Raw genomic sequence first — 17,479 nt, forward strand, 5'->3', positions numbered from 1 at the left:
CTTTTCTGGGGAGAGCCCAAAATTTGGGATTTTCTTTTACTTTTTCAATAATAATGGTAAACAGATCAAATAGAGAGGGTGAATCTCCTTAACGGGAAAATAAACAGCAATAAAAACTGACAGGGGTTCTAATCTCTCTGCACTCTATCCAAAATGAAAACAAAAATGTCTTTTAGTTACAGTATACTTTAATTTAAAGAATGCTTACCCACCCTGCTTAGCCCTCCTGATTGAGTTGCTTACCTACCTGAGTAGGTAAGCCATTGCCTGCCCTGATATGTTTTGACTGAACATGGTAAACATGGTAAGCAATGAGGCAGAACATGTCGTACTCAAATAAGTAAGCAGCTCTGGTGGGGTGGGGTGGGGGGAGTGGAGAGGTGTATTAGGTCTAGCCAGGGTAGGTAAGTCTGAAAGCATGCTTATCCTAGGTTCACACTTGTGCATGTGCGTTTGCACCCATACACCACGGGTACAGCAACCCATTCATGTGAATGGGCTGCTATACCCCCTAAAAACATGAGAAAAAAGTCCCCAAGCCTTTTTGAAAACTTGCCACATGGTTTTGAGTGTGCGTGCAAAAACACATGGGCCCTCCTGCACATCTGCTAAAGAGCAGCGCATTTCTGCAGGTTCAGAACCTATGCGATTATGCACACATTCCTGACCGGCACATACTGTATGTGAACCTATCCTTAGCCTTTACAGCTGTAGTAAAGTCTGTATTAAAAAAAAATGTTCCCTCTACAGGTTAATGTCATAATGTGCTAGTATGTGCCAGATACTGTATTTGCACATTATAACATACTTACCTATAAAGTGGGTCCCTCCACTGCCACGCTCTAACCGCTGGTTCCATCTTCACTCGGTCTTTTTTTGAGGTTTGTGGGCTCCAGCTGTATGATGGCCAAGCCACGATGAAGGATGAAGTCACTCCCGCATATGCACACAGGAGACATGATTGTAACACTTTGCTAAGGGGCATCTTTCTGGGGTAACATTGCTGGGGTTCTTTCCTTTAGTGATTCCTTCTAGAAGTGATTCTTTATACAAGTGATATGCATTTCAGGTTCTGCACTTCAGTGATTGCATGAAGTGAATATACTGTACATAGCAAACTGCATTGAAAAGCACCACACAGGCTGCAGGTGACCCTCTCTATTCAGCTGTCCTTCCACATTGTAGCATGCACTTTCTACCACTCCATCTAATCGTTGTGTCCTCTCTCCTTCCTTTACTCCTCTTGTCCACCCCACAGCTTATATACATCACTCTCCCTTCTGTCCTCTCCCTATTACTGCACTCACCAACTCCTGCTAAATCTAAATCCACATGCTCATAAAACCTCCAGGACACTGCGGCATGTCTCCTCATATAAATCTCACTCCCATATCACCTCCCTCAACCTTCTGCTTCAACTAATTTGTAGAGATACTGTATATCCCCAAACTCCAGGCCTCCATCATTTACCTGTGCCCAACGCTCCCATCTCTGGCAGCAGCTGTATTTCACAGAACTAAGTCTCCATTCCTCTTCTTCCCAAAACCAGCCTACCCTTTTCCTTCACCCTCTGCAATGCCCACTCTGTCTGTAACAAACTCACCTCCCTCCACTACCACTTTATCACAAATTCCTTTAACCTTTTTGCCATTACCCAAACCTGGCTTTATGAATCCGACACTGCATCCCCTGCTTCCCTCTCCCATGGTGGCCTTCTCTGGACTCACTCCCCCAGACCCAGAGGGTGGAAGGGAGGTGGAGTAGGAATCCTCACAGAGAACTTATCAGGTACTTCGCCCACCTCCCTCTCTCTTCTTTTGAGGCACATTGAATTTGTCTATTTTCTCCCCTTTCTCTTAGAATTGCTGTGATCTATCATTCCCCTGGAACAGTATTAACCTTCTTGATGATTTCTTGGCCTGGCTACTCTACGTTCCCTCTTCTGAAATCCCCACAATCATTCTTGGTGAGTTTAACATCCCTGTTAATGCCAGCGCTCCTGCTACTTCCAAACTTCTTAGTCTAGCCTCCTTTTTTGACCTGAAGCAATGGATACAGGCTTTTACTTATTCCGATGGCAACACCCTTGACCTTGTATTCTCCTATCTATGCACTCTCTAACAATCCTCTCCCACTCTCTGATCACCATCTTATTAGTGTCACTCTCTCCCTATCTTCCACCTCCTCTCCTTCCAACCGCCTAACAATTACCCATAAAAACCTTCACCACCTCAATCCTTCTCTTCTCTACTCTGCTACTGACCACCTCCAGGACCCCTGTCCTGCCCCAATCTATTCACTTCTGTCTACAACAGCTCACTGTTGCCCTCCCTAGACAAGCTCGCCCCCCTTACTACACACACAATCAGGCCCCGACCTCTACAACCTTGGCAAACAGATGACACCAGGAGTCTCAAAAAATGTAGCTGTGCTCGAGTAAAATAAAGTGCAGCGCTAAAATTAGGTAAATAAAAGCATCAAAATCAATAAAATATTAAAATAGATAAACTGTAATATATAATATAAAAAGTTTATAAAGTGACTGTTAGTGCAAATAGGAATCCTGCGTTTATCTGAGATTCAGTGCTTGTGCAATCAGGTGTGGGAGAAATGCGCACTCACCAGAGCGCATAATAAAATGCGCATTGATTTATTAAAATCCTGATGTCATCAAGGTCGTCCAAATCTGGGCAGGAATAAGGTTAAATCCCTCACTGGACAGGTATGGATCCTAAGGCTTCTGATGTAAACTGGAAAGGTGCCAGAGATCCCTTTAAGGGATGGACAGGCTAGCTCACCAGGTGTACAGGGGCTCCCTCTCTGGAGACTGGATTATCTGTAAATTAATCCTCCCCAAGGCAGTCAAAGTAGAAAAATCCCCATAGTGTAGTAAGGCTTGTTTATTAAAAATAAAAGCATCCAGGTAAACAGGTAAAGCAGTATACATCAAAGTAAATAATCTGTGTGTAGCAGATTGGTGTTCCCCCCAGATGATGTGCAGGTGCACAAAATGCGTAGGAGGAGCCAATAACGCCATGACGTTTTGATTCAGGGCAGTGAGTCCCAACACCTATGCTACACACAGAAGCCTTAGGATCCATACCTATCCAGTGAGAAATTTAACCTTATTCCTGCCCAGGTTTGGACGACCTTGATGACATCAGGATTTTAATAAATCATTGCGCATTTTATTATGCGTTCCGGTGAGTGCGCATTTCTCCCACACCTGATTGCACAAGCACCGAATCTCAGATGAACGCAGGATTCCTATTTGCACTAACAGTCACTTTATGAACTTTATATTATATATTACATTTTATCTATTTTAATATTTGGTTGATTTTAATGCTTTTATTTACCTAATTTTAGCGCTGCACTTTATTTTACTTTGTCTGTTTGAGGTTTATTGGTTACCTTTTGTGCTCAGCAGCTTTTTTACACTTTAAGTACGCTCGCAACTATCGTCTGTTATTTGTGCTCTTGAGTGCCTGTGACGTAAGATTAAGTCTCTTCAACCTATATAAATCTGTCCTCCAGAAATACTATTCCTGCCTCCTCATTGCCAAGCAGACCTGTTTCATCACTCTTATTAACATCTTCTCATCCAGTCCTCATCAACTCTTCTCTACCTTCATCCTCCACTGCCTCCACCCACTCACTCACTGCCCAGGAGATTGCCAATCACTTCAAAAAGAAGATTGATACAATTCGTGAGGAGATCTCTGTTAAACAGATACCTTTCCCACTTGATAATCCATGTCCACAGGTACAGGCCCCCTGGACCCTGTTCCATCGCAAGTGCTATGGTCACCCTCTGGGTCTATTCTACATTCTCTAACTCACATCTTCAATCTCTCCCTCTCTTCTGGCATCTTCTCCAACTTCTTAAAACATGCACTAGTCACACCCATACATAAAAAGCCCTCATTAGACCCCACCAATCTTAACAAACTACGACCCAACTTCTTAATCCTCTTTTCCTCCAGATTCCTTGAATGCCTGGTTTACAACCAACTGAGCGACCATCTCACTGAGAACAACCTACTTAATCAACTTCAGTCCGGATTTTGCCCTAAACACTCCTCAGAAACTGCCCTCCTTAAACTCACAAATGATATGCTAATGGTTAAAACCAACGGGCACTATGCTGTACTCCTACTCCTGGATCTCTCTGCCTCCTTTGACACAATGGACCATTCCCTCCTCCTCAAAAAGCTCTACTCCCTTGGTCAGGGCCGTGGATAAGGAAGTACCACCAGTTCTTCTGTACAGGGCCCAGGACAGTAGGGGGGCCCAGGCAGCTGGCTAAAAGCAGCATGGCAGAGGGGCAATTACTAGGACCAATCCCCTGTATGTCTCTCTCTGCAGCAGCTAAAAACTGGCTTCTTCTACCCCTCCCCCTCCCCCCCCCCCCCGCTGACTTTCAGCTGCTGCAGAGAGAGACATACAGGGGATCAGGTCCAGTAATTTACCAGCCCCTTCCTTGAACACATTGAGTGTTGGTATTGATCACTCACTGTGTTCATTCATAACTGAAGCATTGAAAACGGTGTTAGTTTGGCTGTATGGAGCCCTGTGGTTTGGGGGGGCCCTGTCAGGTTGGCTGTAAGGGGCCCCATGGTTTCTAATAGCAGCCCTGCCCTTGGTCTTCGTGACTGTACTCTTTGCCGATTCTCATCCTACCTATCCCACTGAACCTTCAGTGTCATTTACAATTTTACTTCCTCTTCTTTACTCCATTGGGGTTCCCAAAGGTTCTGTGCTTGGACCCCTCCTATTCTCAATCTACACCTCCTCCCTGGGTCAGTTGATTGCCTCTCATGGCTATATATCATACCATATCAATATAATTTCTATGCTGATGATAACCAAATATATCTCTCTACCCCTCAGCTCACTCCATCAGTCTCCTCACGCACCACTAATCTACTAACAGACATATCAGCCTAAACACCACTTTCTGAAAATCAATTTATCTAAAACAGAGATCATAATATTTACTACCCCACTTGCCCCTTCCCCTTACTTCTCCGTCAAAATCAACAGCTCAACCACAAACCTGTCCCCACACGCAAAGGTTCTAAGTGTAATCCTGAACTCTCCTTTTGGCCCCACATCCAATCACTGTCCAAAGCTTGCGGCTTCAACCTCCACAACATCTCTAGGATACACCCCTTCCTAACCAATGACACCACAAAGCTTCTCACTCCCTGGTCATCTCCCGCCTCAACTACTGCAACTCCCCCCTCACTGGAATACCTTTACATAGGCTATTCTCCCTTCAGTCTATCAGGCTCATCCCCCTTACTAGCCGTTTAGTGTCTGCCACCCCTCTCTGCCAATCCCTCCACTGGCTGCCACTCACCCAACAATTAAATTCAAGACACTTACAACAACTTAAATAGCCATCCATAATTCTCCCCCCGGCTACAACACTAACCTTGTCTCAAAATACCAACCAAATCGTTCTCTTCGATCCTCCCAAGACCTTCTGCTCTTTAGCTCCCTTGTTTCCTCCTCCCATGCTCACCTCCAGGACTTCTCCAGAGCCGCTCCCATTCTCTGGAACTCCCTTCCCCAAGGTGTCTGACTATCTCCTACTGACTCCACTTTTAGACGATCCTTGAAAACTCATTTCTTCAGAGAGGCCTATTCTGACCCCACCTAATAACTATACATGTATTTTCTCCATCAGCCCATCTCCCACAGTTATTACTTTTTGAATCACTTGATCCTCCCTCTTAGGTTGTAAGCTCTAACGAGCAGGGCCCTCTGATCCCTCCTGCATTAAATTGTATTGTAATTGTACTGTCTGCCCTTATGTTATGAAGTGCTGCTTAAACTGTTGGGGCTATATACAGTGGGTAAAATAATTATTTGATCCCCTGCAGATTTTGTAGGTTTGCCCACTTACAATAAAGAAATGAAGGGTCTATAATTTTTATCATATGTGTATTTTAAATGATACAGACAGAATATCAACCAAAAATGTAGAAATAACACGATACAAATGTTATAAATTGAGTTGCAGTTCAGTGAGTAATATAAGTATTTGATTCCCAAGAAAAACATGACTTAGAATTTGGTGGAGAAACCCTTGTTGGCAAGCGCAGAGGCAAGACATTACTTGTAGTTGGTTACCAGTTTGCACACATCTCATTAGGGATTTTGGTATACTCTTCCTTACAGATCTTCTCTAAATCCTTAAGGTTTCTTGGCTGTCACTTGGCAACTCAAAGTTTCAGCTCCCTCCATAAATTTTCTATAGGATTACAGTCTGTCTAGGCCAATCCATGACCTTAATGTGCTTCTTCTTGAGCCACTCCTTTGTTGCCTTAGTGGTATGTTTTGGGTCATTGTCATGCTGAAAGACCCATCCATGACCCATCTTCAGTATTCTGGCTGAGGGAAGAACTGTCCCATACAAGATTTTACAATACATGACCCTGTCCATTGGCCCCTCAATGCGGCAAAGTCGGTCTGTACCTTTAGCAGAGAAGCAGCCCCAAAGCATAATGTTTCCACATCCATGCTTGACTGTAGGGATGCTGATCTTAGGGTCATAGTCAGCATTTTTCTTCCTCCAAACATGGCGAGTCGAGTTATAGCCAAAGAGCTCACTTTTGGTCTCATCTGACTACAGCACTTTCCCCCAAACCTCCTCTGAATCATTCAGATGTTCATTGGCAAACTTCAGATAGGCCTTCTTGATGAGGGAGATCTTGCAGATGCTGCAGGATTTCAATCCATGGTGGCATATTGTGTTACCAATGGTTTGTTTGGTGACTGTAGTCCCAACTGTGGTTATTCACAGGCTCCTCCTGTGTGGTTCTGGGCTGATCCCCCACTTTTCTCACAATCATCCTTACCCCATGGGGCGGAACCTTGCAAGGAGCTCCAGTCTGAAGCGATTGATTATAGTTATTTTGCATTTCTTCCATTTGCGAATAATTGCTCCAACAGTTGTCTCTTTCTCACCAAGCTTCTTGCTGATGGTCTTGTAGTCCATTTCAGCCTTGTTCAGGTCTACAATATTGTCCCTGACATCCTTTGACAGCTTTTTTGGTCTTTGGCCCATGGTGGTGAGGTTTGAATGGAAAAAAGAGATTCTGTGGACAGGTGTCTTTTATACACATAACGAGAAGTCCTTAAATTGACAGGACTAATCTGTGTACCACATGAGCACATAGCCAGTCTGTGGGAGCCAGAATTATTGTTGGTTGGTAGGGGATCAAATTCCTATTTTACTCACTGAACTGCAACTTAATTTATAACATTTGTATCTTATGTTTTTTTTTATTTTTGGTTGATATTCTGCCTCTATTTAAAATACACTTATGATAAAAATGATAGTCCCTTCAGCAGGGGATTAGATAATTATTTTCCCCACTGTAAATCCTGAATAATAATAGTAATAATAATAATATTAATTATAATAATAACACAGCAGTCTGAATGGATGGTACACCTGAGTGTCCTGTCTATTCAGAGCACAATACACATGTGCTGATGACACCATTGGTTGCTACAGATGTGAATATCTCCTAAACGATGCACATTTAGCAGATATTCACTGTAAGCCTTATTATAGGCTTAACTGTAGGTTCAAGTTGCAAAGCAGATTTTACTACCGCTTTAATGGTTATAAAAAAAATAAAATAAAAATCATACAGAATGTTAGTGATATGATTTATTTTATAGTTATGGGGTCAAAGAGGAAAGTTTTCTTTTGTTAAATAAAATTGTAATCTTTTTTTGCTTTCCCCTGGATTGTCAGAGGTTTCTAAAGATGTACAATCATTTTTTTTCAAGGTCTGGTTTAATGGTCATATGTCTTTTTTGATGTAACAGTATAATCTTAAAGTGTATTTTCACTTTTGCAGACAAAGTAGGATAACACCTACGTTATATTTGTTACTTGTTCCAAATAACATATCATAACTTAAAGTGGTTCTAAAGTCAATACATTTTTTACCAGTATTTAAAATATTTGTAATGTAATACTTTACATTCTCTTTAAAATGCATAAAAAGATTTTTCTTACCTTTTTGACTATTCTAATTAGAAGGTGTCATGGCTGATTCTAAAAATTTCTAGACAGTATTTGTCCCACACGGAGTAAAGCCAGTGGTTCAGCAGGGACCTGACGAGATTTGATCCATCTATAGGCAGGCTGGTTGTACTGAAGTCAGTCCATCGATAGTACAACCAGCCCATAGGATTCTTTTTCATGTGATCACTGCCGGCAACTTTAACCATCAGGAGTGATCATTGTGTTCTGGGTGTTGGGAAGGCTCCCCTCTGGTAAAAAACAATAGTGCTGCAGGAGGGATTCCCCCATCAAAGCTGACTGCATTAATTACTTGCCTACAGGGCACTTATACCCCCTTCCTCCCCAGGCCAATTTCCAGCTTTCAGCACTGTTGCACTTTGAATGACAATTGCGCGGTCATGCAACACTGTACCCATATGACATTTTTATAATTTTTTTGTGACAGAGCTTTTAATCACCCATTTAATCACCTCTGGGTTTTTTATTTTTTTCTTAAACAAACCAAAAACCACTAAAAATTTTGAAAAAAATTTTTTTTCTTAGTTTTTGTTATAAAATTTTGTAAATACGTGTTTTTTCTCCTTCACTGATGTGCGTTAATGAGACTGCAGTGATGGGCACTGATAAGCTGCACTGATGGACACTGATGAGGAGGCACTGGTAGGTGGCACTGATGGGCATTGACAGGCATCACTGATGGGCACTCATATATGGCACTGATAGGTGGCATTGACTGGCACTGTAAGGTGGCACTGACTGGCACTGTTAGGCGGCACTGATAGGCAGCACTGACAGGCACTGTTAGGCGGCACTGATAGGCAGCACTGACAGGCACTGATGCACACCGATAGGCGACACTGACTGGCACTGATAGGCGGCACTGACTGGCACTGATAGGTGGCACTGATTGGCGGCACTGATAGGTGGCACTGACTGGCATTGATAGGTGGCACTGACCGGCACTGATGGGTGACACTGAAAGGCAGCTCAGATGGGCACTGATATGTGGCATTGATGTACACTGGTAGGCACTGATATGTGGCATTGATGTGGCACTGATGGGCACTGGCAGGTGGCATTGATGAGCACTGACAGCTGGCACTGATGGACACTGACAGGTGGCACTGCTGGGGCTACACTGATCATCAGGGCACACTGATCATCAGTGCCCTGATGATCAGTGCACATGTCCCCTCTGAGGGATGCCGATTACCGGCTCTGCTCTCCTCTCAAGCTGTCAGCGTGACAGCTCGTGAGGAGAGAAATGCCGAAATGTGATTGGACACAGCTGATCACATGACCGAGCCAACATCTTCGGCTCTTTCCATTGATCGGTGATCTGCTGTGTCTGAGGGACACAGCGCACCACCGATCGCTGTGCTGTGCGCTCCCGGAGCCGTACATGCGTGGTTAGAATGGGACGACATGATATGACATCCTTATATGGTGGGCGGGAGGCGGTTAATGGGGGAATTGAGCAATTTTCTTTCCTTCCAACCATGGTGGAAGGAAAGAAAACTGCTTAATCTGTGGGCTGCTTATGCTAAACTGTACCTCATTAACATACTTTTTTCAAGATGATGGTTTCAAAATTTTTCACCACTTGTTTTAATAGACAGTGTTCATATCTAGTTTACAGCTGATAATGAACTGTGAATACATTATAATTAAGAATCTAATGTTTTAATGGGAGAATTCCTCCTGCAGCACTGTTGTGTCTGCCAGTGGGGAGTGCAGGGAAAATTCCCCACTGGCAAAATACAATGATCACTGCTGGTGGCTATAGCCTCCCCTAGTAATCAGGTGGAAACACTTTACAAATTGGTTGTATTGAAGTTGATAGAAAAACTTCAGTATAACCAGCCTACCAATAAAGAAGTCGAAATTCGTCTAGTTGCTGCTGAACCGGCCGAATTTCGATTTATCTATGGGCAGCTTAAGTCCAAGCACTATACCTGTACCTACCAAATACTAAATAATTGATTATAGGTGGACTAAGACTTAATTTAAGGGTTGCTTCAGAATTGTATCTGTTTTTTGCATTTAAGCCACACCATGGCTTAATCGAGCTTATCAAATAGGGAAAAAAACAGTGAGCGCTAGTCCTGAAAGCGGCTAAGCACTCTAAGCAACCGATATATACTTAAAATAGAATAACATAAAAATAGTGCAGCGCTATGAGTAGTGATAGTAAAACAGATATGAGTCCACTTAAAGTCTTAGTCAATAGAACGTGTCCAGTGACAAGTAAGGATTCAAAGTTTGTGATCCGTGTGGAAACGGCTGAAAAACGCACTCACCAGAACAAAGACACATAAACGCAGTGTGCATCTAGATTCAATGGTTCCATACCTCTGAAGATGTGCGTGCGCACGTAACGCGTAAGGAGGAGCCTGGACGTCGAGACGCTATGCCGCCGGAGCCACGTGGAGGCCCGGCGGCCATCATTCAGAGTGTCAGGGTTAGTTTGTCTTGCTGACACATCTTGATGATACCTGCCTACTTTGAATTGGATGCTACTTTTACTCTAATAAAGCTGCTTTTTTATAATCTACTACACTATGGGTGTCCTTCCCTAAACTCCCTTGAGGAGCTTTTTTCTTGCAGAACCCTGATCTTGGAATCCTACACCTAACTGGGAAGAGGAGGATCTGTTGCTGCATCCATAGAGGGGGGATCCACTTTTCCTGTAACCGGACCAGCTTTATTTCCTTCTGGATTGAGGATCCATGAGCACTAGATGCACACTGCGTTTATGTGTCTTTGTTCTGGTGAGTGCGTTTTTCAGCCGTTTCCACACGGATCACCAACTTTGAATCCTTACTTGTCACTGGACATGTTCTATTGACTAAGACTTTAAGTGGACTCATATCTGTTTTACTATCACTACTCATAGCGCTGCACTATTTTTATGTTAATCGAGCTTATGGTTAAGCTACCAAGTCCTTCTAACACTAGTGAAGGGTATATGCTAGCATTTAGTGTTTTCAAATACATAGCCTAAGGGGTCTGTATTGTATAATGCTATTTCCAGTTCTATATTGATTTGCCGCTCATGCTGACACTGTAGCACTGAAGACATTGCAGCATTGGACCAAACAAATTCACTGGGCTACTGCAATTTTCTTTAAGTTATACTTCTGCTGCAGGGCTGGATCTATAGTGGTAGTGGGGTAGGCTGTGCCCCCCAGATTTTAGCTGTGCCCCCCAGGTCACTGAGAGTGCATCCACTGATCCATGAGCCAGTCTGATGCAGACAGTTGATGTAAGGGGACACTCTGATGGGGAGACTATGTATGGGTACACTCTGATGGGGATAACTTATATGTAAGGGGACACTCTGATGAAGACAATCGATGTAAGGGGGACTTTATTAGGAGCATAGATGTAAGGGAGCACTCTGATGGGGGCACTTGATGTAAGGGGGCATTATGATGGGAACCCTAATGTAAGGGAACACATTGATGGGGACACCTGATGTAAGGGGGCACTCTGGTGGGAACCCTGGTGTAAGGGGGCACTCTGGTGGGAACCCTGGTGTAAGGGGGCACTCTGGTGGGAACCCCAATGTAAGGGAACACTCTGATGGGGGCACCTGATGTAAGGGGGCATTCTGATGGGAACCCTGATGTAAGAGGGCACTATTATGTGAACCCTGATGTAAGGGGGCACTCTAATAGGAACTCTAATGTAAGGGAACACTCTGATGGGGACACCTAATGTAAGGGGGCACGCTGGTGGGGATATTGATGTAAGGGGGCACTCTGATGGGGGCACCAGATGTATGGGAGCATTCTGATGGGAACCTTGATGTAAAGGGACACTCTGATGGGAACACTGATGTAAGGGGGGATTCTGATGGGGATACCTGATGTAAGGGGGCACTTTGATTGAACCTGATGTAAAGGGGGACTCTAATGAGTAGCCATGATGTAAAGAGGGACTCTGAAGAGGACTCATGATGTAAAGGAGGACTCTGACATGGGCATATGATGTAGGGGGGAGCAGGTTTTGTTTAGTCATCATAATCTAATAATAGTGTTTCCCAGATCATAAAACTTTGTGACACACTGTCAGTGACTCACACACAGTGCTGACATTCTGCCCCCTGACTTTTTTTTCACTGCTCCCCCAGATCAGATAGGCTAGATCTGGCCCTGCTCATGCAAAGCCTAGGATATTAGATAACATCCTTGATGCTGGGGTCCCCAATGTGCTTTTGGCTGCAGTGTCACTGATGGCCCTTTTAGAAATATAATGGTGCTCCATACACTGTAATTGATCACTATCCTTGACTCAAGGAGACATTCCTATATATAAATGAAATGTTCCAGGATTTCAGTTCTGACTCATTAAACAATAAAAATAATTTTTGATATTAGCACAAGTCATTTGTTTCATAAAATATTGTTCTTTGAACATCTGTAGTTAATGTTTGTTGCACAGAAACATTTTTAATGAAAAAAGTATATTTTCATTGTTATTATTTGGTAACTAATAATATCAGTCATGTTTGTCCCTGGAAAGTCTATTTGAAAATGATTATATTGGCAGTCATGCGCGGGCAATATTATGTTTGTAGTCAGCTTAAATTCCCCAAAAAGTGTAAACAGGGAAACAAGGATTCCACTGTTGCCTAACAAATACCTGAGGAAGGAGGGGGTGGACTTTTCTAGGTACAGGGAGGGATCAGATATATTTCACTTTACTAGATATTCAGTTATAAAGATCAACTCCAATCAATCTCAATTTTAATTTTAAAAGATTTTTAAACCACATTTGTGTTGTGTTAGCAAACCAATATTAATGAAAAGTAGACACTGGAGCTGTATAAACCCACTTTCTTCTCAAGCACCGCAAGAGCCCTCCAATCCAGTTGTAAATTATGGCTTCTGCTCAAAATGTTCAGTTCTAATATATCTCATTCCCATCTGATGTACATCAGTATTGGTCCTTCAAAATGAACCAAGTGACTACAATTTATTTACATTATAATGTATAAGAGTAACTGTATGCTCTCCCCCTATGTACAGCTATAAAGCTGCATTTAACCACTTCAAGTCCAGACCCTTTCACCCCCTTCCAGTCCAGGCCAATTTTCAGCTATCAGTGCTATCACACGTTGAATGACAATTGCGCGGTCATGCAACAACTGTACCCATATGAATATTTTAGCATTTTTTGAGACAGATAAAACTTTATTTTAGTGGTATTTATTCACCACTGGGATTTGTATTTTTTTGCTATATAAATGAAAAAGTCCAAAAATTTTGGGGGAAAAAGTGTTTTTTGCAAATAAATAATCTTTTTTCATAAATCTTGGCCTAAATGTATTAATCTATCTTTTTAGTAAAAAAAAAAAAAAATAACCCAAATTAGTTTATAACCAAAAATTATAATTTTTCAAAAACATTTTACATTTTTATTTTATTTTTTTATATTATTTGTGTTTTTTTTTTTTTTAATACTGTCACCCTAGCAGTAGTGTCACCATAGTGACACTGTACTGTTTGTGGGGGGTGATGAAGATTTTGTTTCCTTTTTTTACACTTATTGCTTTTACACCCATATAGGCTGTAAAAGCAATAATTTCTCCTCTCTGGCCACATTCCTGCAGCCATTGAGAGATACTGTGTGAGCTGTGATTGGTCACAGCTTGTCACATGGTACAAGGCTGTTGTGAATAGCCTTGTACCATGTGATCTCTGTGATCATTCACAGATTTCACAAGTAGTAAGCAATGGTGTCAGGAAGTGATGGTGTCAGGAAGATGATTACTACTATTCATGTGATCACTGATTGGCAAATCAGTGATCACATGAATCGGGATCTCACACAGAGGTCCCGTACAACAATCTGTGCTCCCAGGGAGCGCGCATAGGCAATGGATGTGGGGGGATTTTAAAAACGTCCCCCCCGCATCGGTAGAGCTCCATTCTGGCCATTTATCAACATTGGCCGGACGGGAAGAGGTTAATGTGTAATTATTACTACATTATATTACAATAGAACTGTGCTATATACATCAACAACAAAGAAGTAAAACATGCCAGATCATTTTCAAGCAATTATAGCACCTTCCTAGCTCGGTGCTAGTAGATTTAGGAAAATTTTGTTTTGGCTCCTATGTAGACAGTAGAGTAGAGTGATTGATTTCTGCAATTCTGGGTTTTGCTCCTCCCTGCATTCCAGAACTCTCTGGGCTGTTCTAGAACATAGGTGTGGAGTGATTAAATGGGCAGCATGAAGCTGGGCATAAGTATCCTGGAGCCTAGAACAGCAGGGCCCTTTGCCTAGCCTAGTAGAGAGAAACCCAACCTAGAGGGGCTGTCTGCCGTCCTGGACCATCCAATGGAGATACAGGTAATTCAACATGCTCCCAGCTAAGGGTGAGCTGGGGGGCTGATTCCTCAAACTAAGAAGAACATTCTGGAGTAAAGTCTGCTGAGAATCTGTCTGGGAGACTCATAGTACAGGGTCCTGGCTGCTACTGGAAGTATAAATAAATTTATAGTGCCGCGCTCCTATTTACTTATATATATATAACTTAATCCTTGGGGTACATGAATTGATATCTGAAACAATACATAAATCACTGTGACTAGTGAATAAAAATAATCAATAATAAATAATAAATAATGATAGATCAATTGTGAATCACTATGACTGGTAAATCAATTAAAAATAGATAAATTTAAATATGAATAGATCAACAACCTTCATTAATGTGACTGATATCAATCAATCAAAAAATTCTTAATTAAATGTGACTGTAAAAGGATGAAACTAAGATAAATAGAGTCCTAAATCTGTGCCACTCTGATCTATTGTGATCACTCCATCTATATTGTGCAAAAGCATGGAGTGATCACAATAGATCAGAGTGGCACAGATTTAGGATTCTATTTATCTTAGTTTCATCCTTTTACAGTCACATTTAATTAAGGATTTTTTGATTGATTGATATCAGTCACATTAATGAAGGTTGTTGATCTATTCATATTTAAATTTATCTATTTTTAATTGATTTACCAGTCATAGTGATTCACAATTGATCTATCATTATTTATTATTTATTATTGATTATTTTTATTCACTAGTCACAGTGATTTATGTATTGTTTCAGATATCAATTCATGTACCCCAAGGATTAAGTTATATATATAAGTAAATAGGAGCGCGGCACTATAAATTTATTTATAATATTGTATATACACTAGCAAGTGAGTCTGTGTAAGTGCCAGCGCACCAAGCACATTTTATTAGTAGACAATTATATATTACCCACTGAATGCCTCATTCATAATAGCTCACAAGTATTCACTATTTATAGTGCTACTGGAAGTAAATTCAGAAAAAAGAACAACTTGGCAGTCCTAGATCAAAAGAAGGTTTTGCTCAAAAGTGGCAATGACTATACAGCACTAAGAATGGGGGTGCACATGCTCGCACACCAGTAACCACTGGGCTAAAATACTAATTTTATTTTACAATATTATCAATATATCCAAAACAGTGCTGTATGGTTTCCTATAAGTGCCAAATTGAGTCAGAGATAAGATGTATAAAGACACTCCAGGCTTTGGCTCTATTCTCTAAAGCACTGCGGACACTAAAAGGCTTTGTCTGTGATCCTGAAGCCCAGCATACCTACAGTGCCAGCCATTGCCCAAAGATACACTTGTAGCACTACCCCCTTAGGAATTGCTAAAGATTTGGGTCCCCCTATATTCCTGCACAGCCAGGCAACATGCATTTTCCACACAAACTTGCATCCAGGAGAAAGTAACCAGACCTTCAGATTAGATTTTAAGCTTTATTAGGGGAATTTAAACTTGGATGAGGTAAGGGGTGTATGGGATGCCCAAGGGAATGACAACTGAGGACAATCTTCCTGGAAATATATACAAGTCTCTTTTAACAGCAAAAATTCTCTTTTTGGATAGTAACTTCTGGTGTACCACCCCAGACCCCAGATACTCCTCTGCCTGAAGGAATCCCTGAGCAGGAGATCCAGTGCCTGTCTCTTTAAATATAAGACAGTCCTGGGTAGCAATTAATCCAGTTTCCCACTAGAGTACTCCCTCCCCTTTCTGGCCCAGGGGATGTCGGTCTACTTACTCAGTCCTCTGTCTGTGAGCTGATGGATCGGTGACTGCTCTCATGCCTTCCACTGGGCTACTCCTTCCCTGCTGCATAGATAGTCCTCTCTCTGGGGGCCCATGAGGTCCTGAGTTTTCCTCCTTTCCAGATTATTTGCCTGTAGGTGAGCCCTTTCCCATCTGCCCCCCCCCCCTCTCCCCCAGGCTCCTGCTCTCCAGCCTCTCCCTTTATCTTCCACCCGAACTCTCCTGTTGCTGAGCAGGCTTTCTCACATTTCAGGGCTGCTCTGGCCCAATGCCAAGCCTTCTGCTTGGGAATTGGTCAGGGTCCCCTAAGTGTGCAGAGCAGCCCCACCTCACCCTTGCCCACTGCTTCTAGAATCTTCTTTAAGATCTCTAGAGCAGGGGGAGGTATCAGGGAAATGACCTGCAGAGCCTCTCAGGCCTGACCTCAATTTAACCCAACTAACTATTACACCCGGGCTGCTACTCAGCCCTTACTACTAAAAATTAAACGCTAGCTCCCCCTGGCTATCTAGAGGGAGCTACACACTAATTGCTTGAATATATTCTCATAGAATAGATTCAGAGCCCACTTACCTGGTGGAGGCACAACAGGCTGTAGCCATCTCTCACTCAAAAACCATGTTCTATGGTCAAGTAACCATGATACTGGAAGGATACATCCATGTATACAGGGACACAGTTGGTAAAGGCCTGGAAGAGATCATGGAGAGACCGTTGCTGTCATGACCTCTTATTGTTCCAGAATTGCTAGCTCAGGGTTTCTTTCCAAAGTGAGATCTCCCTGAAGCTGTATATCCACATCCTCTTATATTAGAGGCCTGTTCTAAAGAAGTTAGTACTAACATTGAGTGTCCTCAGTTCAAGTAGCACTAGTTTTGGAGCATCCCAAGGCTCACCCTATTCCCCTTACTAGTTCTTCAACAGTAAATCCCCCCAAAAAAAGAAAACTCAGCCTGGTTATTGTGTGGAGAGACTAAAATCCGCTGTGCACCAGACTGCCATGCACCCAAAGGGAAATAGAACCTGGGACAAACAGCAGGACCAGTTTGGGGTGTGCGCTACATAACTGAAACAAAGATAATTCAAGATTAGCTCTGTTTTGTGTACAACAGACATTTATTACATGCATAAAAACATATTACCAGCTCATGAAATCTAACTTGTATGGTGCTCTTTAAAGAAGAATTTAAACACCTTCATGCAAACCCTCATTTTCCCCTAGTAAGGTATGCTTCCCAGCTTCTTACCTTGCTCTTCCATATTTCCTCCTTGTCTCCTACTTCTTTCTTCTATACTG

This window comes from Staurois parvus, unplaced genomic scaffold (assembly GCF_062004578.1).
Source record: "Staurois parvus isolate SC_StPar_1 unplaced genomic scaffold, SC_StPar_1.0 ptg000450l, whole genome shotgun sequence".
NCBI lineage: Eukaryota > Metazoa > Chordata > Amphibia > Anura > Ranidae > Staurois > Staurois parvus.